At 39.9% G+C, this 27539-nt stretch overlaps 1 long non-coding RNA gene across 2 annotated transcripts in view; it reads right to left on the reverse strand.

Moving 5' to 3' along the window:
* The window catches only part of LOC135183978 (uncharacterized), a 64034-nt gene that overhangs the window by 13706 nt on the left and 22789 nt on the right, over positions 1-27539 (reverse strand). Inside the window, exons 2-3 of one of the 2 annotated variants that reach the window (XR_010305799.1) lie at positions 26874-27014; positions 16747-17249 (exon numbers count right to left, since the gene is read on the reverse strand). This is a non-coding gene — a long non-coding RNA (uncharacterized LOC135183978). Of the gene's footprint in view, positions 1-16746; positions 17250-26873; positions 27015-27539 lie in introns of those variants that run through there. The other variant, XR_010305801.1, reaches the window with a different exon arrangement.

Genomic DNA, 27539 nt, shown 5'->3' on the forward strand with positions numbered 1-27539 from the left:
TTGGAGAAAGCTGGAATGCAAAGGATATCATGTGTTACTCCTCAAAACATTACAGCTAGCAAAATAAATAGTTTAGCATATGTAGGTGTAGGTTACAATATGGTCAGCGCTGCACTCCGATGGAGACAACTCCTTAAATTACCAACAAGTTAGCCAGCCAGCTTCACCCACTTTTTCTGAACTTATAGGCACGAATATTCTGGATGAGCTGCTTACCCACGAACACTCAACTCTGATCCACCCTTGGGAGGATGATGTTCTGGATGAGCTGCTTCCCCAAGAACACTCAACTCTGATCCAGCCTTGGGAGGATGATGAAGTATTTTGCTTCTGCTCATTTTCACAGCTGCAGCAACTAGCAAGAGAAGGTCAAGTGATCAACCCAAGGTCACACGGAGTGAGTCAGTGCAACAGGGTTACAATCACAAATGCTCCTGCCTGCCAGGCTCAACCCTTGTGCTTCTGCCTTGTGCACAGCCTTTACCAGCTTTAGTACACAGAAGTGATGGATTACTTAATACCAGACAGATTAAGAAAGGGCATTTTTCCCTATACACAGCAATGCCAACCCACTCAGTCAAGATCTGTAACCACTTTTCAAAACCAGCACACCACTGCCAACATATCTCACTTCTGGCCTGTTGGTGCTGGTGTTGGTGCTGTGGGACCCAGCTGAACAGCAACTGCCTGCTGAGCCAGATGGAGAGGTGGCTGTGGAACCAGATAGCTAACTGGGAAATTCAACACCAACCTGCACCTGCATCCAGCACTCCACTGACACCACAGAAAGAGTCTGCATGGAGCAAAACAGATACAAACCTCAGAACTGGGCTGGATATGCTCACGTTAAACAATATTCTGTCCTGTGGTATTTGGAGAGCAGCTAAAATGGTGTTTCTTAAGCCATAAACAAACCCAGTAGTTGCCAGTTATCACCAGTGCTATGATATATGCAAGCCAAAACACAAAGAGATGACCTACTTATATCCTGCATATAGCAACACCTGACTGTAAACACCCATATATGCTAAGTATAGCTAGAATGACAAATATGACTTGCTATAATAGTTTCTTCCTCTATGGAGAACACAGTAACTCCAGATTAAGAGTCTGACAATCTTAATTTCCTAAACCCAAGTTTGACTCAGTAATACAGCTCTGACTGCAGACATTGTGCTCACTGAGACCATTGATATTGCACCCACACTGATTGTAGTGCCTATCCTATGAAGACACTGAGAAAGCTGGAGTTGCTCAGCCAGGAAAATAGAAGGCTCCAGGGAGACCTTAGAGTAGCCTTACAGTATTTAAAGCAGGCTACAGGAGAGCTGAGCAGGGACCTTTTACAAAGGCATGGAACAACAGCGAGAGAGCAGGAAGAAGATGGATTTAGATTAGATATTAGGAAGAAATTCTTCCCCATGAGGATGGTGAGACATTGGAACAAGTTGTGCAGAGAAAATATGGGATCTCCAAGCTTGGAAGTGTTTAAAACCAAGTTGGGTGGGCCTTGAGCAGCCTGATACAGTAGGAAGTGTTGAAACTAGATGATCTTTAGGATCCATTTCAACTCAAACCATCATAAGATTCTACCGTTTGTGAGCACTTTTCTGAAACAACTCTGAAGCATCTGTGTCTCACCTACTGATGCTCTGCAATACAATTAATCAATCCCATCTGATACACTAGACTTCTTCATGAAAACCAGAATTACTTCTAATGCATTGATTCAGTGCCAAAATCCTTCAACTGGTGTCACAAGGTAGTGGCATTTGTCAAACAACAGCACTGTGCAGGATACAGTTTTAACAGGCAACTCATTCTGTTCTTCGGTCAATGGCATAGGATCATGTGGAAAGATTCAAGAACTAAAAACAGATGGGAAAGAGATCTAAGTCTGGAGAGGGTAACACATTTACCCCAGAGCAGTGCTTAATGTATTTTATGTTTTCTTAAGGACATTACATGCACAGCTCAGAATATATCTGTATAGATGCATATATAAGAATTTTATGTTTTCTTATCAATTACAAATTAAAATAGTTGACTAGCTCTTAGTTACATGCACTAGTGCTATGCAGCTACCATTAGCTGGCTTTGGTGCTGGGATAATGGAAAAAAGAAAACCTGAGAACTCTATATATGGCATCAGTGGATAACTTCAAAAGTTGAGATAAGCTTAGGATGAATGAGGAGACAAGGTTTAGCTAAAAGGAAAGTAACAGCAATTCTCTTGAGCCTTCTACATGCAGACTGACCTTCTATTTTTCTCTGCCAGTCAGGCTGACACACTAAGCACTGTCTACATTACTAAGTATCACCACTCAATCTTGAACAGGTCTAAGCAGCAAAGTGGAAGAGTCAGCTGCAGGTCAAAATAGTCAGCAGATCACCTGTAGCTATCCAAAGAGCAAAAGGCACTACTTCTCTTCACTTGCATACACTGACTCTCGAAGGTGGTACTTTCCAAAGTGACATCATCTTCACTTCTTCTCCTGCTTCAAGGAATAGTATTTCCAGAGAATTCAGATGTCAAACAGACAAACTCCCAGGCAGCTAAGCATACACAAACTGAAAGAAGATTACCTGTGCAGCACCTTTTATCCCAGAATTCTGCAATAAAATACTGAATAAACCAAACGGCCCTTATAATTTGAAGACAGTTGCTTCAATCTGATCATTAACAGAACTGCAACAAAAACAGCAACAAAAAAAAAAGCACAGTGATAGGTCCTTATTCACAAGTCATCCTTCCCCATTTCAGTCCTGGAGTTGGTCTTTTAAGCCAGATGAACCTGCCACCAACTGACAACTGATTGAAATCTTCAGTTCCCAAGCTGCTGTGGAAGGCCAAAACAGGTCTAAAACATGTCCTGGCTTGTCCAGACATGTTTTGCTGTTCCCCCTCTCCTCTGCTGTTGGGGGAAGCAACCACAGGAAAGGAAGTCAAAGGCCTGGTGCCACAATGTCTCTTCTCTCTTGTAAACAAGGTACCCTGTACCCTGTCTTTATGCATTTGTTTGCGTTTTGCCCTAAATGGGTAAAAGCAGGCCCTAGATCACCTAACGTGGTGAAGTTTGCATTCACTCCAGCATATGTGGTCACGATGCTTTTTGGTCCCTGAGTAATTCTCCTGTATCAAAGATGCTTTCAAACTCGTGCTAATGATCCCAGGGTAAAACACAAAAATCCCAAGCAGAGGGAAGAGATGCTGCTGAGCTGCTAGTGCTAGCTGCATACACATGGCCACCTTGATTCCTGGGTAACGAGCCACAAATGAGGAAGGGCAGAGAGGCTCAGTGTAGCAAGGCTGAATGCAGAAAGGCACAGTTTCTAAATCACCCCCTTTAAATACTTCATTTTGAAAACAGGCACTAGCACTAGTTCTGACCAATGAATTCATAGCTTCATGCCTCGTTTGACTGCGCAGGCACACTGAGGGGCAGCACAAGACACCCGACACACGGTGCTAAGCCCCTAGCCCTCAAGGCTTTGCTCATCTGATTCAACTTCCTGGACTCACAACACGAGGTGGTGAGCAAGGGATAAACCATCCCCGCAGGATTTATGTCCTACCAGGACAAGCAGTAACCAAACCCATTCCCATGGAAGAGAGCCAATTCAAAGGCAGTTCGGTCTGCCTGAGGGAAAATGGTGGCAGAGCCCTACCCAGTCACTATGGAGAACACCTTGGGAAGGAGCAAACACCTTGCGTCTGTCTGCTGTAACTCACTTGGACATATGGAAGGAGGCAGTGATGCCTGTGTTTTTTTGGCCTAGGAAACACCATCTGCAGCTGTGAAATTCACACAAGCACTGAGTTGGTAAATAGGACAGATGGCAAACAGAAGCAAATGGTTAAAATGTTCCCTCCACTGCAACACATGTGAAATCCCTTACTTCAATGGGCTGCAATAAACTGATGACTGTCAGTGCACATATAATGTGTTGAAGAATTTTTCTTCACAAGGAAATAAATCTGATTTTTATCTAAGCTGGCAGTAAACAGGGTCAAATATTTAACTGTTTCTGTGGCAACTTCCCTATTCTTTTCCAGTTTTTAGTTTCGTGATGGTTTGGGGGTTTGTTTTCTGGGTTTATTTTTAGAGTGCAAATGAAGTCAGAATGCTGCAAAGCTAGAAATCACAAGGATGAGAACAAAGGTGAAGAAGGTCCACAGCAAGCACCACCTGTTCAATGAGTAAAGCAAGTTTTTATTGTAAAGAGCAAACTGTGGTGCCAGAGAGAAGAACTTAGCTTCACCAACAGTGGATTTATTGCGTGGGGTTTAGGCAAGTGATTTATATGGATTGCACCACATTTTCCCCTTTTGTAGCTTGCCTTGATAATCAAAAAATCTTTTTTGTAATTTACATTAATAGCTCAGCAACATTGTGGAAAATATTAAGAGAGACCTTTATATTTTTGGCACCTCCTCCTGCAGAGGACTGCACACAATCAGCACGCTTTTGAACTGTTCCAAAGGGTTTGGCAAGAATTTGAGGTACACCCAAAGTGTCATGGAAGACCCTGTACTGAATCCTCCAGAAAGCTGGTCAGTGAATGTCCAGGTCAATAGTTTTCTTAGGCCCAAATCCGCAATGAACCTCTGCCAGCAAGAAAAAACATGACACATACAGGTCACTCCCATTACTCTAGCTCAGTGGTTTCCAGTGCATGCCACAGAAGTGTTATTTCCATGGTCAGTGCATCTCAATTTGGAGAATACTTTCAGAGCATAACAAAGGATGCCCCTCCCCAGAGATTTCAGGATGAAATCCAACACAAGAAGAGCCCCCAACACAAGAAGTATGTGGACCTGCTGGAGAAGGTCCAGAGGAGGATCACAAACATCAGAGGGCTGGAGCACCTCTCCTAAGGTGAGAGAGTTTGGGTTGTTTGGCCTAGAGAAGAAAAGGCTCCAGGGAGACCTTAGAGCAGCATTTCAGTATCTGAAGGGGACCTACAGATGAGCTGGGGAAGAACTGTTTAGAAGGGCTTGTAGAGATAGGAGGAAGGACAATGGCTTGAAAACAGAGCAGAGTAGATTTAGGTGGGACATTAGGAAGAAGTCCATCACAATGGGAGTGGTAAAATACTGAAAGAGGTTGTGCAGAGATGTGGTTAAGCTTCCCAATCCTAGAGACATTCAAGGTCAAGTTTGATGTGGCTGTAATAAACCTGCTCTGGTCACAGATGTCCCTACTGTCTACAAGGGGGATGGACAAGATACCCTCAAAGTTTCCTTCCAGCCCAATGCATTCTGTGCTATCAATTCAAAAGCAGGCCAGATCTTGTTCCAAAGGTATGCAAAACCTAAAGCAGCTTCTTCCAGGGCCAGAAATCAGTAACTCTAGAAGAAAGCTAGGGACACCTAAAGTTTCCCCATATACATATTTCCTTTTTACATGCAGTGAATCATCCTAGAGAAAGTCCTTCCAAACACTTTGAATCTAGCTGGATACACGGCATTTGGATCACGTAGTGTTTGAACATAATGGAATAAGAAGAATAAAACTGACTTTTACAGACTGGCCCAGAAAGAATTTTTAAAAATCTGAAATAAAAAGCAGCTCTCAGTCTTAGAGAGGGATCTTTTCCCCATGCATGGGCTATTAAGCAGAAATAATCCGGTAGGAGAATAAGCCTAAAAGTTGAAAAGAAAGCCACAGGCATCGGTTCCCCTCACAAAGTGTAACAGTGACCAGACAAAAGCTGTGATGCATTAGCAAAGAACCAGGCATTGAATTTTCTCTGGTTCTTACTGTTCTGCATCACTGGGATTCCAGGAGTTAGCTAAAATCTAAGGACATATGAACAGGATTGACTTCCAAATTTTTGCAACTATTGAGATACCAGTTACTGTTAACATCTGGACCAGTCCAGCTTTAGAATCCACCCAAGCCTGAGCTAATTCCATACTTAATCATATTCATTTTGATCTCAACGGTTACAATATGTAAAGCTTGTCCACATGCTGAACAAGAAGGAAAGGCAGAAATTTATCTCTTTAAATAAAACAACAGTGATTAATAAATTGTATGTTTATATCTCTTTGGAGGAATACTTCTAATACAAAGCAATTCCAGCCAGAGCATTCCATGCCAAATCAAATACTCATATGAAGAGACAATTTCTGCCAATTTCTAAATCCAAACTCGCTTTAAAATTTGTAAAAATGAAAGTGTTTGCCCTCTCTCCATGAAAAGCCAAAGTGCTGGGCACCAGGAAACAAAGTTCCCAATGATCTCCTGTAATGGAGATGAATAATAATAATTTCTGAGATATGAGAAGTAATTTGATGATTCCACTGTGTGAAAGAAAAAAAAAAAAGGCAGCATGTCCCTTCAATACTGTAGAGACTTCCCTGAAAGATAACTCCATTGTATAAGAATTCAGACTTCTCCCCTCTGTATTGTCCAGCTGAAGAAAAGATGCTTTCCATTCCAGTTACAGAGGATTTGGAAGAGCTGTCAGAGCCCCAAAAACAAGAAGGCAAATTTTATTTCTTCATTAAAAACTCGGGTATCCTTTTCCCTTGCACAATGGGAGATTTCTCAAGATGATAAGGTCATAAAGCTCCATTTCAGAAACCAGCCAGCTCCAGAGAACCAGCAAAACAACAGTTACAGAAACACTTTAGTCCAAGTACTAACACTTGCAGAGATGCATACTGGTGGAAATGGCATGTTTGCCCTTCAATAAAACAGAGCAAACAAGTATTGCCCAGGAATATCAGAAGATCTTTGGAAAATGCATTTGAAGTCAATTTGAAATTTAAACCAAGCAAACCAGACAGCCAACAACATTAAACAAACAAAACAAAAAGCCACCCACAAACAGAAATAAGCAACAATTGAAAAGGCACCCTAATTGACAATCAGCACTTTTAGCTCTACCTCCACCTCTCCTCGACCTTAGAGACTGCAAACTCATTTCATTGTTCACGTAAATGAGGCTCATATTGCTAAAGACAGCCTTAACAGAGAATGGGAAAAAGTTTAGTAGCTTTTCAATGGACAAGTCAGATCCAGTTCAGTAAGTGATTAAAGCAGTGGAGTCTGGACTATGTTCTAAGTATCTAACTCCCCACTGGTATAATTTCTTTTAAAAGTTGGGTTTCTATTGGAAATTTCATAGCCCCCTGTTTTGGTGCTCATGTGTTCATGCTTTACCTCACTGCAGCAACAGCAGCAATCTATATGCATTTGAGGATTCATTCCAAGATAACTCTACTGGGTTTGGCGATTTGGAAGGTCTTGTAGAAGTAATCTTCCTCAAAAAGCACCTCTTAACCTACTGGTTCTCAGACAACCTTCATCAGTTGAGAGATTCGTCTTCAGAGAACAGAGGCAACTCTGAGATACCTCAAGTAACTAAGACCCAGCTGCAGCTCATTCACTTGCTAGCCTGTCCCTGCTTCTCAGTGTTTTTCACTGCTTATCTTTCCTCCATTACAGCAACTCAGAGTTTATAATCTGCATTTTGGTAACAGAAGAAGATACTATGCTCAGAAACCAGGATAATCCCAGGTCAAACACCCAGCTAGTCAAAGTACGTTCCTGACAAAATCATCCAGTTACAACATGGCCCTTTCAGACTAGGCAATTTTGAACAGCTAACATGCCAAAATATTCAACTGAGAAACATTAGAAGTCTCACCATTTCAGTTTTTTTCAAATGTTCCCTTGCCTGACTACTTTCAAGTTCTCTAGAAAAAAAAAAAAAAAAAAGAAAAAAAGCATCATGCCATAAGTTCCACTGCACAAAACACGAGGCACATTGAGTCAGTTCTGGCAAAATCCATAGGAAATGCCAAGAATGAAGTTTTGTTGGAAATGGTGCTTCACAGAATTATTGAGAGAACACCCATTATATTAATCTCTAATGGCAAACAGCAAGGAGGTCAAAGAGAGTTAAGAAAATGCTATGGTTACAGTCTCTGTTATAAGACTATAGCAGAGAAGTCAGTTGCTGTGCTGAAAGCATCATTTCAAGGGTGAAGACAATCAGCAAAAAGAGCTAGCATTTTTAACCTGATCTTGAAAAAGCCAGCTGGAAGTGACACTTGCAATAGAAAGACCTTTTCTTTACAGGTATCTGTTCTAGATGTGTTCTGCTTACCTCTTTACCCATGGTCTAGCATACAGTGGAGTGGTTTTTTCTGTATCCGTGCAGACAGAACAGCTATGATAATTTGGTTGGAACAGAAGGAGTTTTAACCACTCTACACAATTGTACTCACAACACAGGCAGAATTTAAAAGAGAAACACATCTAAAACTGCACATTAGATTAGCTCAAAGGTCCATCTAGCTTATCTCAAATAACTATCACTATCTTAATTGGTTATCTAATACAGAATGAAATCAAAGTATGTGGCACTTCCCAGCCTTGATCCATTTTCCAAGTTATTAATCCTCAAATGGCTTCTCTTTTGTGTGCTTGCTGTTCCTTCTGAAACCTCCATAACCTTGTATAATCTACAATGCCCTTTGGCAGGTTCTACATGTCTGTTACCCATCATGTGAAGAACTACTTTTTCTGCCATTTTGAGTGGCTTCATGAGGTATACCTTAGTTCTTATCTTAGAAGCAATAAACATTTGGAGCCCTCCGTGCCAATTGTGCAAATATCCACCAATTTACCCATTTCCTTACAGAATGAAAAGCTCAGTCATTTCTAACATCAAAGCTGTTCCCCCATATTCCTGCTCCCCTCCCCCCCCCCCTTTTATTTGGCGTTTCTGTTACATTTTCACTTCTTTGATCTCTCTTCAGAGTTACAAGTAGCAGTCAAGAAGGAAGCAAGTCACAGACCTAGCTCTAATCCAATTCTACCAATTCATAATAATTGATTTATTTTCTTCCCCTCACTGGTGCCAAATACTGAGAATATTCTTCCATGGAACTGTTGTCATCACCCTAAGATCTTGCTTTTAAATAGTAATGCTCACATTTACCCTGTTAGGGTAGTGGTATTTCCCCACATGCAAAATTCTGGGCCGCAGTTATTTGTACTTCATTGAAGTGACATCAGTTAGTTCATTGCTAATTAAGTCTCAAAGTCTTTCTTAAATTTGTCCTAACTTGTGTTATTTCTCTCATTAATATGGTATATAATCCTATATACTGTGATATAAGCTTGACAGTTTCAAGGAGCAGCTTTATACGGGGCAACTGAGTATATTTTTAGAGAGATATTACAATTAATTATTCCAGAGAGAGAAAAGGTTGTTACAGGAGGGTGTTCAATTCTACTTCTTACTAGAAAAACACGTCATGGTAGGAATTTCCAAAAGTTCTCAGAGGTTCACTGCTTTATTTCAAAGGGAACCAGCTGTAACTCCCCTTCCCACTGTGTGCACACATTTTTTTGTATAGAACGGTGTTAAAATAGTTGTACAGGAAACTGTAGCAGAAAGTTTTGAATCCCTCTATCCTTTCCCCTAAGGCAGTCAAACAGGTCTCATAACTAACCACAAATGGTGCTGCTGGCAGAGGTTGGAATGCCCAAACACAGAACCAGAGCCTTTGCACAGTCCAAGGGACCTCAATTCTTTATGCAAAGTGGAGTAGTTTATCAGGTGGGAAATTCTTCTCCTATTTTTCTGACATTCCATGGATAAGTGAGAGGAACAGAGTACCTTCCTGGTTTACTTAAAAGATGCAAGGGTTAACAAAGCTGTTTGTCTGTGGCTAAGTCTTAAAATTATACTCTCAGCATGGTTATAGGTAAAACTAAAATCTCAAAATGTTTCCTTTATGGCTCCCAGGACAGCTCATGCATCAGGGTTCTCACCTTCCCAAAGAGTTCTTCCAGCATGCTCAGAAACAGGAATTGAGGCTCCTGTTAAAAATATTTGTATGTCTGAATTTTACACAGCTTCTCAGATTCACAGTGCACAGCCTATAGTTAAACGGTGGAACACTTTGCCACAAGACACTGTCCTACACATTTGCAGAGATTCAAGGAAAGATCAGAGAAGTTAATGAAGCAAATTTAGAGGAGCTTTAAGTTCAGTTTGTCTAAAGCCATTCTGGAACCCCACATTCATGGGAGAAAGTATAATTCCCTAGGCATTCGTTTCACTGGATAAAACAAGGTCCTATACTATAAGACCTTATTTAGAGTAATTAATAATTCCTGTGTCAGCACCAAGACAAATAATGTCGAGATTCCCATGCTAGCCTGTGCCATTTCCATCCATATGCAGGCAATGCAGCCTGGAAGATGCTTTGGCTTCAAATCCTGCAGCTGATTGCTTGGACCAAACTGTCTTATCAGCTTGAAATAACCAAGCAGAATAGTTATCTGCTGGTGATTACACAAAGACCATGAAATGTCTAGGCTGCTTTCCTAACTTTATCCTGATATTTCTGTGATTTACAAGACAGGCCAGTTCAGTTCTTCAAGTTTTCCCCCACTGGGGTAAATTTTAACATATTTTAATGCATTTAGGCATCAAAATGGAAGAAAGTTGCCACAATAACACAATCTTTTTTTCTGTACTTATGGAAGTGGATGGATGTCTTTTCCCCCTGCATTACTCTGGATTCTTCTTTAACAACTCTGAAAATGTAAAGCCATCTGGTAGCAGCTGTGCCTTGACTGCACACCTGTGCTTGAGCTGAAGTGGGGACAAGTTCAATAAGGATTATACTGGAGGTGCCAGAATGTCTCATTCGTTCCAGAAATATCACAGAGATTTAATAATCCCCCCTCGCATACCCCTTAGCTGGTTTGTGCTTTGCTCAGAACACACAGATTAGAAAGACAAAGCAATTTCTGGAGAGCACACAGCCCTTGCTGCTAGGCACACAGCAAAAGTTTCCATCGATCTCTGTTGATCCTGGACTCGTACTTGCAAAGTTATATTGATTCAGGACAAAAATAGGCCTTTGGCCGGGCACTGTGGCTTTCCATAGATATCTACTCATCAGGAAGCCAAAGCAAACTGCACTAAGAGTGAAAAAACACTGTTCTGAGCAGCTAGACAATACCAAGCGTGGTAATGTCTGCAGCTGCAGGGACAATGCAGTCCAGTGCACTCGGGAAGTACTCTGTGGTTATTTCCTAACCTACCTTTTTTTTTTTAACTCAATGGATTAAGAAAGCTGTGTGCATGCAGGACACAAAAATCTGTCAACTTGCAGAAGTTCAGAACAGGATGAGCTAAAGAGGTCATTAATGATTCCTTTTGTACAGCATGGCACCACTTCACTGCTGCTCCCTGACTCACTCTGGTAGTCCTAGCAAGGACACATGTCCCTGCATGACTCCAGGAATGCTAAGTTGGTAAAGATATTATCATCTGCATTAAAATTAAAGTCCAAACTCTGCAGATATTTATTACTGACCTCCAGAAACACTCTGCTTCGTCCATCTTTTTGCCTTCACCACCATCAACAAGGCTCTGAAGTAAGTAACAGTGTCTCAAATGGCAAAATGAAGCAGCAAAACAAAATCCCAGGCATTTTTTCAAGGAGTAGGACCACAAGTGTAGGATCTTGTACCATTTTAAGTTGGGTAACTATTTTCCCCTTATTACATCTTTGATTCTTGTAGTTAATAGTTGTGTAGATTTCCTGAGTGCTCAACAGCTGACAGAAAGTGCCTTAGGATTTCTCAGCATTAAACAATCTATGTGAGATACAATTTCCTCCTAAGTCCCTTGTCTCATCATTAATCCATCAAAGTGAAGCAATGCAATATCTAATCTAAGTTTAGCTGCTTCCCAAATCCTTCTAAGATGTTAGTCACACTTAGATGCCTTCTTTCTTTAAAATCCATGACTGCTTCCATTCTAACTGGTGGTGACAATACATCACCTGCAAGAGTGATGTAAAAAGTGTTCCCTGACAGGAGCATAAGCCTTTTAATAGAATTTAGGTTTCCAGAGTTGGGAAAAAACAACTATTTTTCTTTAAAAAAAAAAAAAAAAAAAAGCCAACCAAAAAAACAGTATATAACCAAGTTCCAAAACCGTAGGATCACAGGATATTAGAGGTTGGAAGGGACCTCAATGGATCGTTGAGTCCAGCCCCCAATATGTATAGGAACTTTCAACAGAGAGTTGTGTGATCCAAAATTCACCATCTCCTTGTCTCCCATAAAAATCTTAACATGGTAACTGAATTCAGAAAGAGAAAGGAAGGAGGTTAGGTATTCCTCACCATGAAGCTTAAAGCAAGAATCTTGAGTTTAGTCAAAGGTGAAGACAAAAAAAGAAATGCAGGCTCCTCCCTGAAGGGTAGAATGCATCATACAAACTTCCAAGCAAATCTGACGGGGCTTCCATTCCCTCTAAACAGGAATATTCTATTCACCAATCCCACTGTGAAATAAACACTGTGAGGTTATAAATGCTTCTCATTGTATAGAAAAGCAGCTCAGTCCAAACCCTAACATTCTAGCCCCTCTATAAAGTAAGGATTGGTTAGAATCCCAAACCAGACTTGCGAGCGATGGTATTAAGTGACCAGCTTTACATCCAACAGCACTGAGCTCTGGGTGGCTGACACATTCATTTTTCAGTTTTGGCAAGGTCACTACCAAAAGCAGAGCTCCGAGTCTCAGACTTCTACTGTTCCACACACCCAGCTTTCAGCAAGCCAGTCACCTGCACAAAAGAATTTACCAGAGTTCTGTTTCAGTTCCTCACTGAAAACTTCCACCTGAGAGCAAATTAAAATAGAAGTTTACTTGAGTAACTTTCTTTGGGGTGTGCTGAACTGGGATGATCATCAACCCAACCACCTGCTGCATTAAGGTTTCTTCAGAGCTGGCTCCTATGAAGTAAAGGACTTTTGATGCACCTTTGGTCTAGTTCTGATGAGATTTTGCCCACCCCCAATTAATCACACATTCAACTATAAAACAGCTTGGCTTGTAACACATCACAAAACCTGTCACAGAAGACTACTTCATTGCCATTCCTGGCCTGACTTGAACTGAAAATGAGGACAACAGAAACAGACACTCAAAACATACTCTGTATTCATTTGGGGCATCTCCTTCATAGCACTCCTCTTCCCCACAAGTCTGTCTTAGAATGACATGACAATACAGCTCAAAGACTACATCTAATAATCTGTTACTGATAAACGTTCTTTACAATAGTAGGACTGAAGAAAAAGATTTCTTCATGCCACAGTGTTCATTAGATCTACATTATTCTTTCATAGCTATGCACTGAGCATCCCATATTCCAGGGTATAGCCCTGAGGACAGCCTCAGACTGAGCACTGAAAAATTAAATCCTTCTGACTGAAGTCAATAGCCAAATTGGTTGAGCAGCACTTCAAAGCCCTCACTCATTCAGTGTTTCCGTCATTTCCTTTCTAATGATGAGAATGAACCTTGGGTCAACCTTGATTTTTATAAGTTTCAGTAACTTCTTCCAAAAGAATTGTTATCTGAAAAGAGTATCCATGTACTTCTGAAATGTTATGCAATGCCACAAGTGATCAGAAAAGGAATTCTGGCTCGGCACTGGGGGCAGGATGTCAAACAAAGCACAACTATCTGTGATGTATTCATCACCACAGAACAGAAGTATCTTTCAATTTAAAATAAATAAGATCTTCTACAGACAAGTTAAAAGCAAAACTACTTTATATCCATCATTTCATTCTATTCTAATTAATTTTGATGGTCACAGAATCACAGAGTTGTTTCACTTGGAAAAGACCTTTAAGATGATGTTCCCTCATGAGCATTAAGTCCCACATCACCACTGATAAAGCCAGCACTACTTTCCATGTGGTACCTTGGTTGTGGTAGAACTAGGGGACTGAATCTAGAATTGTGTCCCTGATGTGTAAGCTCTTGTAGAATGGAACAAAGGACAGAGTTGTGCCAGATATATCATCTTCAACTACTTCAGTTCCTATTTCACATTTGTGAAAAGTGATTCACTTGTAATCACTCAGTAAGTTAATACAAAGTGGGATTCAGCCAAGCTACAGCACTTAACTCACTAGTGCTTACAAGATACTCCAAGATCCCCTAATGGAGAATTTCAAAGAAGAACAAGAGGTTAAAGGAAGAGCTTTAAGACTGTCAAAAGGCAACAGTTGCCATTTGCTTCCACACAGATCCTGTTGGGAAGCAGTTCCAGTACTTTAATGGCTTACATACTGGATTTTTTTCAAAAGCCATTAGGGCCTTAGAAATCCCATAGTGGTTATTTGGCATGAACGGAGAACTTCTGTGCCAGATAAACATTCTGCTTGCCAGGATGAGGTAGGGGAGGCTCCTCTTTAATTGGGCTGGTGACCAGTTTTCATATGGAAGGGCTTTTACCTCAGTATTTGAAACCACTTCCTTGAGGATAAGAAGGAGAAAATCTAGCACGTGAGCAGCCCAGTCAAAGAGCAAACACAGAGAAGTACAACATCAGACCAGAGGGAAGCTTTCTGTCTGGGTTTCAGACTACTCATTGAACAGATGTGGGGAAAGCACTCTTGAATGTGGTTTAATTTGTCTTTTTTAAAAAATAAAAATCTTCTGCTAAAGGGAGGTGGAAAATAGAATCACAGAATTGTTTAGGCTGGAAAAGATCTTTAAGTACATTGAGTCCAACCATTAATCCAACACTACCAATCTGTTGCTGAATGATGGCCCTCAGCACCACATGTCCACAGTTTTAAAACCCCTCCATCAATGGAGGCTCCACTGTCAGGCATTAACAACCCTTTCAAGGAAAAATTTCCTCCTGATGTCCAATCTAAACCTCCCAGGTGTAACTCAGGGCTGTTTCATCTTCTTCTTTAGGAGAAGAGACCATCCCTGACTAGGCTCCAGCCTTCTTTCAAGAAGTTCAGGAGTTGGTCTTCCCTCAGCCTTCCTTTCTCCAGGCTAGAGAATTCCCATAGGTCCCTTCCAACACCTACCATGCTGGGATTCTGTGATATTAGTCGTTGACCAAAAAAAGAGTTAATCGGTGTATACAAATTACTTAAAGAGCTCCTAAACTCAATTTGGCCTGATTTGCACTCAAAAGTTTTTGGAGTTTTTTTTCAGGTTTTTTTGGGGGGTGGGGGAACCCAAAATAATTTATTTTCTCAATCCAGTATATTTTTTTTCCAAGTAGCTCATGGACAGCAGAACCAAAACAGTGAGAGAAGTTCCAAAATGTGGAAGTCCAGAGTACACTGAAGAGTCAAGAGATTCTTCTAGGTTGGCTTAGTTCCAAAACTCCTAGATGCTCATTTAAATTGAGATTTGATGGGTTTATTCTTCTTTAGCCACAGTGATTTTGCATCAGCACATGTATCCCAAGCTCTTAATTTTCAAACAACATTATGAGACAAAGAATTAGATCCTTTAAGTTCAACATCTAATGGCTTCTCATATGGATAAAACATATTCTCCTTGCAACTCAAGTTCAGGATTTCACAGTGATTCACTAAAATCATGTAAAGTTTAGGGGGAAATGGTTTCATCTTTCTGATGCACATAATTCCTCAGCACTGCCACTCAGCAGAAAGTGGCTCATTGACCATCAGTTAATTACCTTGCAATAAGCTTTCCTGAGAAAGGCCTTTGAGAAGAGGCATTACAGAGTACGCAGCAATGTAGAGGTTGCAGTAACCATGCCGGTTAATGGAGCACTAGGTGGCACCCTCGCACTCAACTCTTCACAGCCTTTTTCTCACCCAGACTTTAAAACAATAAAAAGGGTACCTGGAATTTCATTTAGGTCAAGAAAGAAAAATCTCTAATTGGTTAATGTGAGAACGTGTCTCAGGAAATACCATCCAATATAGGAATGTAAGACTACAAATTAAAACTTATTTTGGTCTACGTAATTAAATATTAGTTCTTTTAATTGGACATGTAAAATAAGTAATCCATTTCTTATGGCAAGCAGTTTAAAGGCAGCCTTTAGCTTAGGAAAAAAAAGTATTACCGTTGATAACTTTCTTTGCTTCTTGCCACTAAAGAGTCAAGAAAAAGTTGTCATTCATTTCTGAAAATCCAGCTGAGTGCCTCTGTAAACAATGGACAAGTCAAGTTGATGGCATGCAAAGATTGAGTTGTCCTGAAACAAGGTCCTTATGTGTTTTGCCAAACAAATTGGCATGCAACTATTTCTAGTGATCTTAGTATACAAGGAGGCACTGTTATCTCTAGACAGCATACTGATAAGAAAACTCAGGCTTTGTGCAATTAAATCATACAGCCAAAACTGCAGAGGAAATCTGCATTGGAGCAAGGAAATTAAGCCATCCAATGACTTACCTATGAGGCAGGCAGTTTTTCCCTCTTGCTCCCAGGGAGTCCTGAGAACTACTTTAAGCACACATCAAGCTACTGATAGCAGTCAAATTCCATCCAGGACACAAATGCAAGCACCAAAAGATGTGAATAAAGTCACTGGCCTGTAGGCGGATCGTGTCATCCTTTTCAGACCCCTCTCACACAACCAATACTCTCCTTTTCTGAAGCAAAGGCAAAACAGGATGCTCTGTCTTGTCTCTGAATTAGTGCTGTGAAAATGTATTACGGCAGAGAAGAAACAATACCAAGAAGATCAGCACAGAATTTCAGGTACACTTAAAACACTGAAAGACTAAAGGACCACAGCAGACAGACAACAGAGAAAGCCATTTTACGGTGGTATTGTGAAAAGCAAGAGTATCATATAAAGAGGAAGCAGAGAAACTGGAAGAAAAACAAAACCAATACCAACCAAAAAAAAAAAAAAAAAAAAAAACAACAAACCAAAAAACCACCCAAGTAACAACAAATGTATTATGGTATTATTTAAAATAATAAGAACCAGAAACTCATATAATTGAGATGGATTTTACAAAAGCCACTTCAGTTACACCAGGGTACATGAGGTCAGAATTGGACCCAAAGAACCTAATCTCTCATGATATCAACAAGTTAGCAGGTGGTCAAGACAGTCCAGCTGGAGAACAGGCTCAAATTTTCAGTGAGCTAACACAGACTAATCTTTCACTTCTGCAGACCTGGATTCAAAACTTAAGATCATGAACTAAAATTAGTTTGCTGCTTTCACTCTAGTCCCCATTTGTGCAGGGCACAAAACCACCATAAAAAGTGTCATGACTGGCAATCTCTAAGGCAGGTTCTGGAAGAGCAGCAAATGTTGTAAGTTAGGACTGAAGCACACTGGCACAGCTGAGTATGGAATTTTATACTCTCTGCCCACATTATGCTGGCCAAAGCCAAAAGTTTTTTTTCTCCTTGACTTCTCCAAGTGCCACATCCATGCTAAAAAAATAAAAGAGAGAAAAGAAATAGAGAGTGAATCATTGCACTCACTGGAACCAATGCCACTGATTCACCTTCTGTACATCTGCAGCAAAAGCAGCGATATTGCACAGGGTATAAAATTGTGCAGAGTTTATTTACAGTTTATTTAGGTTTCAGTTTGTTGGGTTTTTTGGTTGTTGTTGTTGTTGTTTGGGGAGTTTTTAAATTGTTTTTTTCTTCAATACAGTAGAGAACTTCCTTGTATCTCATAATAATAGTGCACATTGCTAAATAGAGTCTGTAACTTTTGCCCTGGACTCAAAGTACTGTAAAACCAGAAGATTCTCCCACTCAAACAGTGTCCCAGATGAGCTGACTAGTGACTCAGCCTAGGAACATGCTTGAATTTATTAACATAAAGTATCCATAGTTATTCATGACAGTTCACTGGATCAACTCCAGCCACATAAAACAAAGATAATCAGCCATGTGTCAATAAGGAAAATAATATCCAACTCCTAAATCCAATACAACATCATGGATTAATATAGGCTGTCACCTTCCATAGTTAGATTCCAAAAGAAGAGCTCCTGAACTATGCTCTATCCCTCTAAACCCATTTAGCATCAAGACAGGATTTTTGCAAGTAAAATTTCTCCCTTGCTTCATGAAACTTCCAGCCAAAATGAGCAGTGAAAAATAAGGTAACACAGAAGGTCATATAAAACTGCACAGTTTGGGAAAGTTATGAGATCTTTAAGATAGCAATAAAGGAATACACAGGACTGAATTGAAAGGAAATAAGAAGGAATTGACTGATAGAGGAGCTTAATGAATTGTTCTATTTGACAATTATCAGCCATAAACAACGTGACTCCACTACATCACAGGATTAAGAGACTAACTGACTGGAACCAAATAAAGCAGGACTGTAGCTTTTGCCAGCAAAAATACAAAAGCCAGATAACAGTAGCAACAGCAGTTGCTGTTAATCCCAGGAAACAGTTTTCCTCCTTTTGCCAAAGCAGCCATTCTCCCCCACAGCAATTCTTATTCTGAGGCCAAAGTGGTGCTCAAATATAGCGAGCAGCAACCACCTTTCTCAGAAGCTACCCACTCAACTTCTACCTCTTTCAACACATCCAGGCAGATAAAGAAGCACAAGAGTTTAGTCTCCAAAAGAGGACTGTCTTACACGCAACAGACTTCCTAGACATGGCTACCAACATAAGAGTGTACACAGGTAGAACCTGGAGGGAGGTTGTAGTGAGGTGGGGGTCAGTCTTTTCTCCCTAGTGTCAGGTGACAGAATGAGAGAAATGGCCTGAAATTGTGCCAGAGAAGGTTTAGGTTGGATATTAGGAAAAAAATTCTTCATTGAAAATGTGGTCAGGCATTAGAGCAGGCTGACCAGGGAAGTGGTTGAGTCACCATCCCTGGAGGCGATCAAGAGACACATGACCACGGGGCTTCGGGATATGGTTTAATGGCCATGGTGGTGTTAGGTTGACAGTTGGACTCAATGATCACAGTTTTTTTTCCAACCAAAACAATTCTGCAATTGTAGCAGATAAAAAAATTAAATGCTCTCTGGCATTACCTAGATTCTCCATGCTCCTCATGCAGACTAGGTTTTGAAAACACCTGCTCATCAAGTTTCTTTTAGCTTCTAGATGAATATGAATGTGGCAACCTCTCCGACTACATTTTGGGCCTGCACTCTGTTTTTTGGGTCTTTGTTTCACTAGAGTTTGCTTCAGTTTCAAAGATCCCAGAAAAATGTCTTTCTCAAATGCCAATAAAAAAACGGGAATTTCCTTTCCATTCCTATATGAATACCCCAGCAGTGCTTACTAGTAGGACAGACTTCACTGTCTAATGTTATGTCTTGTAGGCTTCATATCTCAAGCAACTTCTTGGGAAGAGTAAATCCTAAGGTAGACATCCAAGACTGAAAAGTGGGAACAAACTGGTTCTTTAGCTACAAAACCCAGGGAATAAATAATAAAACCTGATACTGGCCACAGAATGGACATGTTTAAACTGTGCGTTTACAACATTCTGACACTGTTCCTATTTAATTTTCTTCCTTAAATATTAATAGAAAAATTGGAAATAAAAATATGTTTTCTGTTGCTTGAGCAGGCTGGACAGTGGAACATGCTTTCCTGTGGCTCTAAGTGAGCACAGATAAAACTTTGTCTCTGAATTATTTCCAAGTGAAAAAAAGTCAAGAGATTTCTGGATTTATCTGAAAGTAAAACTTGCAGTGATAAAAATCAATAACCCATTCTGGAAAGTCACATTTTTATTTCAGCTTCAGAGTTGTTAATGACCTTGTATTGATGCAACACATAGATAGATAACTTGCCAAAGCCTTCAAGATTAACACAATAGACAAAAATTCCCACATATCTCTCTAGAAGCAGCCCTGAATTCACACAGCACTGTCAAAGTGAAAAATCAGAGACCTAGATTTTAAAATCTGTTTTTAGGAAATCCTTCCGGGGAGTAGCTCCCTCCTCAGTCACTCCAGTGCATAACAGCTTTAGCTGAGCAGCTTTTGGTTACTTCACACCACTTTACCTCAAATGCTTACACAGGTGTGAGCTGCTGAACCTGGCTCTTTCACAGACAGCTGTGGCGGGGGAGGGGGTGGAATTAAAACATTCTCTTCGGACTACAGACCAAAAGCAAAGTAGGGAAGAAAGGAAAAAATCAATTGACTTCTGCTACCAAGTAAAAACTTTACAGCTGTTTTAAAAAGGTACTGAGCTACCAATTTGCTTTTCTATCACACTGGTTATTAGGCACACTTCTGGCTTTAATAAGCATTTTCTGCTCCAGCCATTTGTGTAATGCATAAAGGAACAGAGCGCGAGCAAAGCTGGTGTAATTAGAAAAGCTGTTTGCTAAGCATTCAGAGGAAGTTCCAAAAGTGTGTTTCGCCATAGTGATATTGTCCCTAGAATAGGATGTTTCCCTTCCATGACATACAGATTGTTCCTCCTAATTGCAGCTGATTCGCACAATGAAGTGGCTACCATAAACTCAAAACGTGGCTATGCAAACAAGTCAGCACGAGGCAAACTAGCTTATGAACCTTTAGGGTACATCACCTGTGCTGTGGTCATGCCATGCAAATGTCTTCAGCCCATGGTAAATTAAAAGTAGCTGATCTTATTCAAAGAGCTGTTGAAAGAATTTCTGCTCCTTTGCCAGCTAGTCCTCTGGCTCTGAACAGATGTGGTCAGAAACTACACAAGACCAAGTCCTGGCAGGAACTACAAATCAAGATAGTACCATTAAGTAAGGAGCAAATACAAACCCTGCTTAAAATGTGGTAAACCCTACCACAGGCTTCAGTGAAAACACAGTTTTGTCTCCTTTTTCTGGGTTTATTTCTTGAAACTACTTATTCAAATGCTCAGAAAAGTGACCTGGCTGTTAATCACACTTTTGTGCAGTTGCCATGCAACAGACATTTCAGAGAACTTAGGTCTGAGTGCTTTAGGTCCAATTGTTTCTTAACAAACATCCTGACATATGGAGAACATTATCCTGGTGGCTTGTGATGACCTATGGGCTACACGACCAGCTCTGTTGTAACAGCAAGAAGCCAGCACGGAGTTAGAAAGGAAAAGCGACGAGCAGGTTGTATGCATGCACAGATACATGTTTCCATCAGTCTCTAGGGGATTTTGACATACAATATAAACAATTATAATGAGTAAGAGAATTATCTGAATCTTCTGAGATTACACTATAAATGTTTTTCTTCATATGTGTAACATTTTGGACAACAGTAGTAGCAGTTACGGGAATGAAGAATTACTTCTGTAAGCTTGGGATTGTCCCTAATATCACTGAGCATGAAATCTCTGGAACAGGCCTTCTGATAACTCCACCAGAATATTATAGCCTACTATTGATCCAAGAACTAAGCTGAAATTTGGAAATTTGAGCTATTTCAGTTAGCATGGAAAATATTTGAACTTCTACAGCTGTGATGCCAGATTTAAAAACCAGTTGCAGACATTCCCTTTATCTTTTCTCAGAAGCTGGAGTTACAGTGCTATTGGGCCTAGTGTCCTTTGAAACCCAACAGAAAAGTACAACCCAAAACCCCATCACCTACAAATCACCTCCTTCATCTGAGCCACATTATTAAAGCCTTTAATGCCTCGATATGTCTGGCATGTTTATGCAGATATTAGTCATAACAAAATACCAGTTCAATAATTTCTTTTCATAGCTACCCAGATTTCTTTTCAAATTCCAGAAATCCATTCTGAAAACTGGTTCAACTTTTGGATGAGCGTAAGCCTCAAGACAGTGCCTTCATCTGAAGCCAATTAAACAACTCAGGAACTTCTCTTTAGTTGTATTAGATGCTCCAGCCTAGTAACTCTTGATGAACTAATACCATACAGAGCAAAGATCTCATCATACAGTCAGAGTTTAACCCTCAATATTGGTATTTAATTGGCTGCTTAACTAAAGATGCTGGTATCACAGAACTTTGCTTTTGAACTTCACTGCTGTCTGTTCATTGAGGTGGGAGAGGGCTGTAAGCTTGTGATACTTTGTCCTGTCTCACTCTGTATTTGTGGAAGTCAAATGTATTAAATCAGTTTTGCATTATTTGGACTTCACCAATTTGACATCTTCTCTTTGGAAATCCTCTCACTAGCAAAAAACGTTCTTCATTTAAGTTCTACTTCCATAACACTTTGACATAGCTAGTCTCTGCTGATAAACCTCAGAGCTTTCCTGGTCTCCTGTGCTCTGTTGAACTTTTTCAGGTTCAAGAGGAACCACAGATCTGTCCCAAACATTTCGCACTGCTGCATTACAACTGGGTTCCACCACCTATCCAGCCACTATACCTATCATTCTTTGGTCCTTTCTGGGAAAACTTCACTCATTTTTCTATTTCTTTTCATTGGTAGCTTCATTTCTCATATGACAATCAACAACTTGATCAAATTTACTGGACTTAATGTGTGCCCAAACCCTAGTGATTTTCATCAACTACGTGGTCAAGTCCCTGAGGAGGAAAAAAGAATACAGTACTCCTCCTTCTGCTGTTTAGGCTGAACACTGTGTCCCCAGACCTGGCCAACAGCATCTCAGCTGTGCATCATTTTCTGCACTAGACTCAGCTTCACTCAGTGGGAAAATCAATGGCAGAGAATAAAAATAAAACAAAAAAAATTTATATGCTTGAGAAAAGGAGCATCTCTTAGCTGTCAGCTCAATTATTTCTCTTAAGAATTAATTTGTTGATGTTTCCACAATTGTAATTTTCCAAATCCCACACAAGAACAAATTGCATGGGGTGGGGGAAGGAAAAAAAAGAAAAAGAAAACAAGTTTGTTTTGTATTTTCAGCTTAACTGCAGTAGGTCTCAACAACTGGAAAACATGGATTGTACAAGAACTACTGCAAAATGACAATCCTTAACATGGTATTCTATAGAGCATTTAGATACTATTAATCTTTTCCAGCTGAAATCTGTCCAGATTTTCTTCTACTGAGTGCTCCATATTTAGTCCAGGAACATTAACGATGAAAATCTAGACAGCGTTACATCGTGTGAACTATGAGATGTACACTGATGATACTTGATTTTATATTGCCTTTGGCTTAGTCAGTTCATAGAATTTAAATGATCTGAATTCTGGCTAGCATCTGCTGTCGAATGAGTAAACAGTAAATCAAACCTAAGACTTCATTACAGAGTTGAAAATCTGTTTTCCTACAGACCTGCTGTACCACATGATGCAATCAAACACATTATTATCTGTCAAGCATCCAAAACCAAACTAAATTACTCATAAAAGCCATAAATAAGACACAGTCTCTGCCTCTGAAATACCTTACATTGCAAAATTAAAAGAACCATCAAGAACTTGGGAAACCAAGTTAGTCCTGTAATGGAGGAAGGACACGAGTTCCACAATAGGACAAAGCACACAAATACTCCTGCAAGGGAGGGAAAGTAGGAGTCCAGCTGCCCACAGCTGCATTATGCACAGGGACTATTTGCTAGTTTGTCCTCACAGCAGTTCTGTTCAGGTATTTCCTCACTATTCCCATTTCCTTGGGCAGCAGATCCCAGTTTCCCCTCCTCTGTATCTACAATCCCACTTTTAGTGCAACAGCCTACAAATCCATGAGGTTACCTTAGGACACTCCTGAGTTTAAGAAGGTCTTAGTTAGGTTTGTTAAACAACAATCAATAGATATTTCCAGCAAACCAGTGCTGGTGTCTCTTCTGAGTACTCATTTTTCACCTACAAATAACTCAACAGTTGATCTTGGAAAGCTTTAACCTCAGATAAAAAAAATGTTTAGTTGTGTGCATCAAAACTCAAACCCTCATAACTGCAGAGCATTCTCAGTAGGCATGCATGTGATTTCCAATACAGCCTAATAAAATTATGTGTCTTGGAAGAAGAGGAAGAATCTTGCTCTACCCCACCACGCCTGGCTTGTGCCACAGACAGCAGCTGCTACTGAGATAATTTGCAGAAGGCAGAGTGGATTTCAAGAATGCATCTAAGCATCCAAACACAGCTGTACATGCACATAACCATGCACACATGGAAAAAAAAAAAAAAGAGAGATTAAATAATTAGAGAAGACTCCATTATACTTCATTGCCTATGTAGTACAGTTAGGTATTAAGCCTTTTGTATTTCAAGTACACATGGATTTTTATCAGTCTTAACAATGCTTTCCTGTTGTTAATTCACTGAAAAAATGAATTGCAATTAAAAGTGTTGGACAACACCAGACACAAAGTCCCAAGCCTATATTTTGGTTATGACAGCCAAGGAGTAACAGAAAGACACTGGAAATAGACCAGACTGGTAGTGACTCACTTACAGAGCTAGACCTTCAATCCTTGACAAGTACCTCAAATGTTAACTGTCTCATGGCATCAATGAAGAATATTGATACAGAATCAGATGACATTTCACACTGCATACTATTAAGTCTGAATCTTTCACTCTTGCCAAACCATTTCTGCATTTACAGACATTTTAAACATTATTTAAAACTGTCTGAGAACTGTCCTTTATCCAGGACTCACAAAAGAGATGTGAAGAACAATCATTCAGATTTTTGTCTTGTCCCCATTGTTGAAGCCTTGCCATAGACTTCCTCTGCCATGATCTGCCTGAAGTCCTTCCTCAGGACAAACATTGTCCTAGAATCGTTTAGGCTGGAGAGCACCATTAAGATTGTAGAGTGCAACCACTAACGCAACACCAAAGTCCACTGCTGAACCATGTCCCTCAGTACCACACCTACAAGGCTTTTCAATCCCTCCAGGAATGGGAACTCAACCACTGCCCTGGACAGCACATAAGGGAATGGGAAAATGTGCTGTAATTTGTAACCTCAATGTTTTCAACACTGTCTCTTGAAATAAGTACAGAAAGCCTACCTGGTAAAAAGTAAAGCTGGAGAGCAGACATCAAAAGTTTGATTAATTAAACATTATTTTCATGTATACCTGGAAATAAAACTTTAACTAGGACTATTGCAATGGTATTTCTCACTAGAAGAAAAACACAAAAGACTAAGACTGTAAGTGAAAGGCATTCAGCTCTTTCTTTCAGATACAATAATCATAATGCAAATCTAAGTTATCCCACGTGACATGTTATGTCATTAGCAGTCTACAAAATTGCTCCAGGATCAGGCCCTGACTATTCTCTGCTCCTGGCTGTAATCTTTACAGTTTCAAGTACCTGTAGTACACAACTGGGTTTAGTGGTCCAAATCAATGGGATAGAGCAGATGGCATCGTAAAAGCAGCCACATAAAATGTTACAAATACAAATAGTCCCTGATGTTAGCACACAAGTGAACTACATTTATTGGCCCTTAGCAGGACAATCCCTAAACCCTCCCAAGACTGATTCATGCTCCCTCTTGGATGATTTCAACAGAACCAAATTCTTTTACTACTTAATGCTTTAAATACAGTAAAGCTCCTTGCAGTTTACCAAAGGTCTGCACTCAAGTTATCATGGTTCAGAGCTGAGACCTATTTTCACTCACAAAAAAGCAAATGCACACTGAGCTGTAGCTACTCTGCTAGCTTATTGATTAGCAAGCATCTGGGGAAAAACTAAAGAACTCTCACCTCACAAGGAAAAGGCAGTATGGCATGCGGGGTGAGCAGGAAGGCTCTCCCTGCCTTCTCAACAACTCTGCTCTTAGTAGTCTCATCTGCCAGAGCCCAGTGTGGAAGGCACCAAATACTCAACTCTAGCAATGAGCATACCTTCAGCCAAGTGCTAAACCCACACAACAGTGTGCAAAAAGTTTCAAACATACAGAGATACATATATATACATGTGCACATACACCTGAGAAAAGCCTTCAAGTCCCACATCTAAAAGCATGCATGGTTTATTACCATCAAACGAGGTATAAAAAAGCACAGATCTTGGCTGGCTAAAGTTGAGAGCAGCACTAAGTGCCCATAGACTCTGCCTGCCTTGAGGAATCAGTTCCTGCTGCAAAATAACAGACTTTAGCACATTCTGAAGAATGACATCACCCATAGTGGCCTGCCAAAAATGTTACTTTTACATTTCTTCAACAAGAAGATTTTCTTTCACCACTCTTTTTTTTTGTCTAAGTCAATCGTTCAAAAATACAAAAGTTCTAAGTATTTCCAGGCCTATAGGAGTTTTTTAACACAAGCAGGTGACAATGCCTTTTAAAAATGTTGCACGGAGAGGTATCTTTTTGGCTGCTTCTTTTTAATAGAGTTATATTAGCAACCATGCTGAGCTAAAATACCAGTCAATGCATCTACCATACTGAAATTATTTTCTCCTTTTACTTTATCACTATCCTACTGAAGAATGTTCCAGTTTATGAACAGCGAAAGTGATGCCATGCAGCAGAAGCACAAACAGTTGTTAGAGAAATGCATAACTAAGGATGCACATAGGGCTGCTTATTAGACTGAATAGGTTAGGACCACTAAGCTTGACTAGACTAAAGCATCTTGTGGTATCATGTAAAGAAGGAAGATAAGGGCAGCCCAAAGGAAGCTTTTGCCACCAGGAATGCAAGGACAGGAAGATAAAGGAGAAACAAATCAGTCAAAGCTGGCCTTGGGGCAAATTATGTGAATCATGGCAAAAAAGCTAAGGACCATGCACAAGGTGTCAGTTGCATATATTAATGAGTTTCAGGGAAACAAATGAACATGTTAATTTATTCCTGGAAATTTGGTGAATATGCATAGTCTGCTGACGTGTATTTGTAAGATGCTCATTTGGGAACACACTTGGTGGAGCAATCCCCCTATGTGTCTAGTCATTCATAAAGGACATCCTGCTCTCTATACTATCATTGATCTTAGCAGGTATATTTGTAGAGAGAGTTGTACATAACTCATTGGAAACTGCTGAGCATAAATAAAGTACATTAGTCAAACAATGAAACTTCCGTAGTTTCAAGAAAGCAAGTTTCCTGGATGACAATCATAAGTAATTAATTTATCTCTTCCAAATAGTGTAAACAAACAAAAAGTCACCAAGGTAGTTGCAGAAGTTATGTTTTGTTCACTGAAATAAGCAAGATTAGTTTTTCACTTTATCTTACCTTTGTGGAAGCCACAGTTGAAGTCTGAAGTTTTTTCTCCACTCACTCTCAGGTGTTACTACTTTCTCTGTCAGTAAGTTTTATAAAGTCAACATCCAGTTCCTCACTGGAGAAATTATGTCTTCCATATTAGGTTCAAACCTAAATAAGATAATTCAATATTAGCTAACACTGGAAGAAACATAAAATATTGCAAGATGTTCAAGCTGGGACTACAACTTATGAGTTATATATGCAATCCCCCAATGTTATTGCTTCGGTATTTTAAGCACCTCTTTCATAGTTCTTGGTTTGAATAAAATTAATAAAACTACTAGTGAAAATCAGATTATTTTGAACAGGAGCTATGCAGTCACAGTGCCAAATTTGAAGCACAGGCATTAATCAACTTCAGAAGACAACTCAGTGTTATATCAAGGGGAGACATAAAATAGTTTCATGTAATTTTCTACTGTTCTAATCCAATGTTTCAATGTCTTGAATATCTTGTAAAGATAGAACTTAGGAGAAAACAATCTTCTTCATTTTTTTTTATCTCACCACTTCCACAAGGATTTTTCTTTAATATAGATTGATTACATTAGGAAAAAGTTAAACAGAAAATTAATGGAACTGGTTGGATTTGCTTGCAAAGTAGCTCATATCTAACGCTCTCCAAAAAAGTAA

This window comes from Pogoniulus pusillus, chromosome 19 (genome assembly GCF_015220805.1).
Source record: "Pogoniulus pusillus isolate bPogPus1 chromosome 19, bPogPus1.pri, whole genome shotgun sequence".
Classification (NCBI taxonomy): Eukaryota; Metazoa; Chordata; class Aves; order Piciformes; family Lybiidae; genus Pogoniulus; species Pogoniulus pusillus.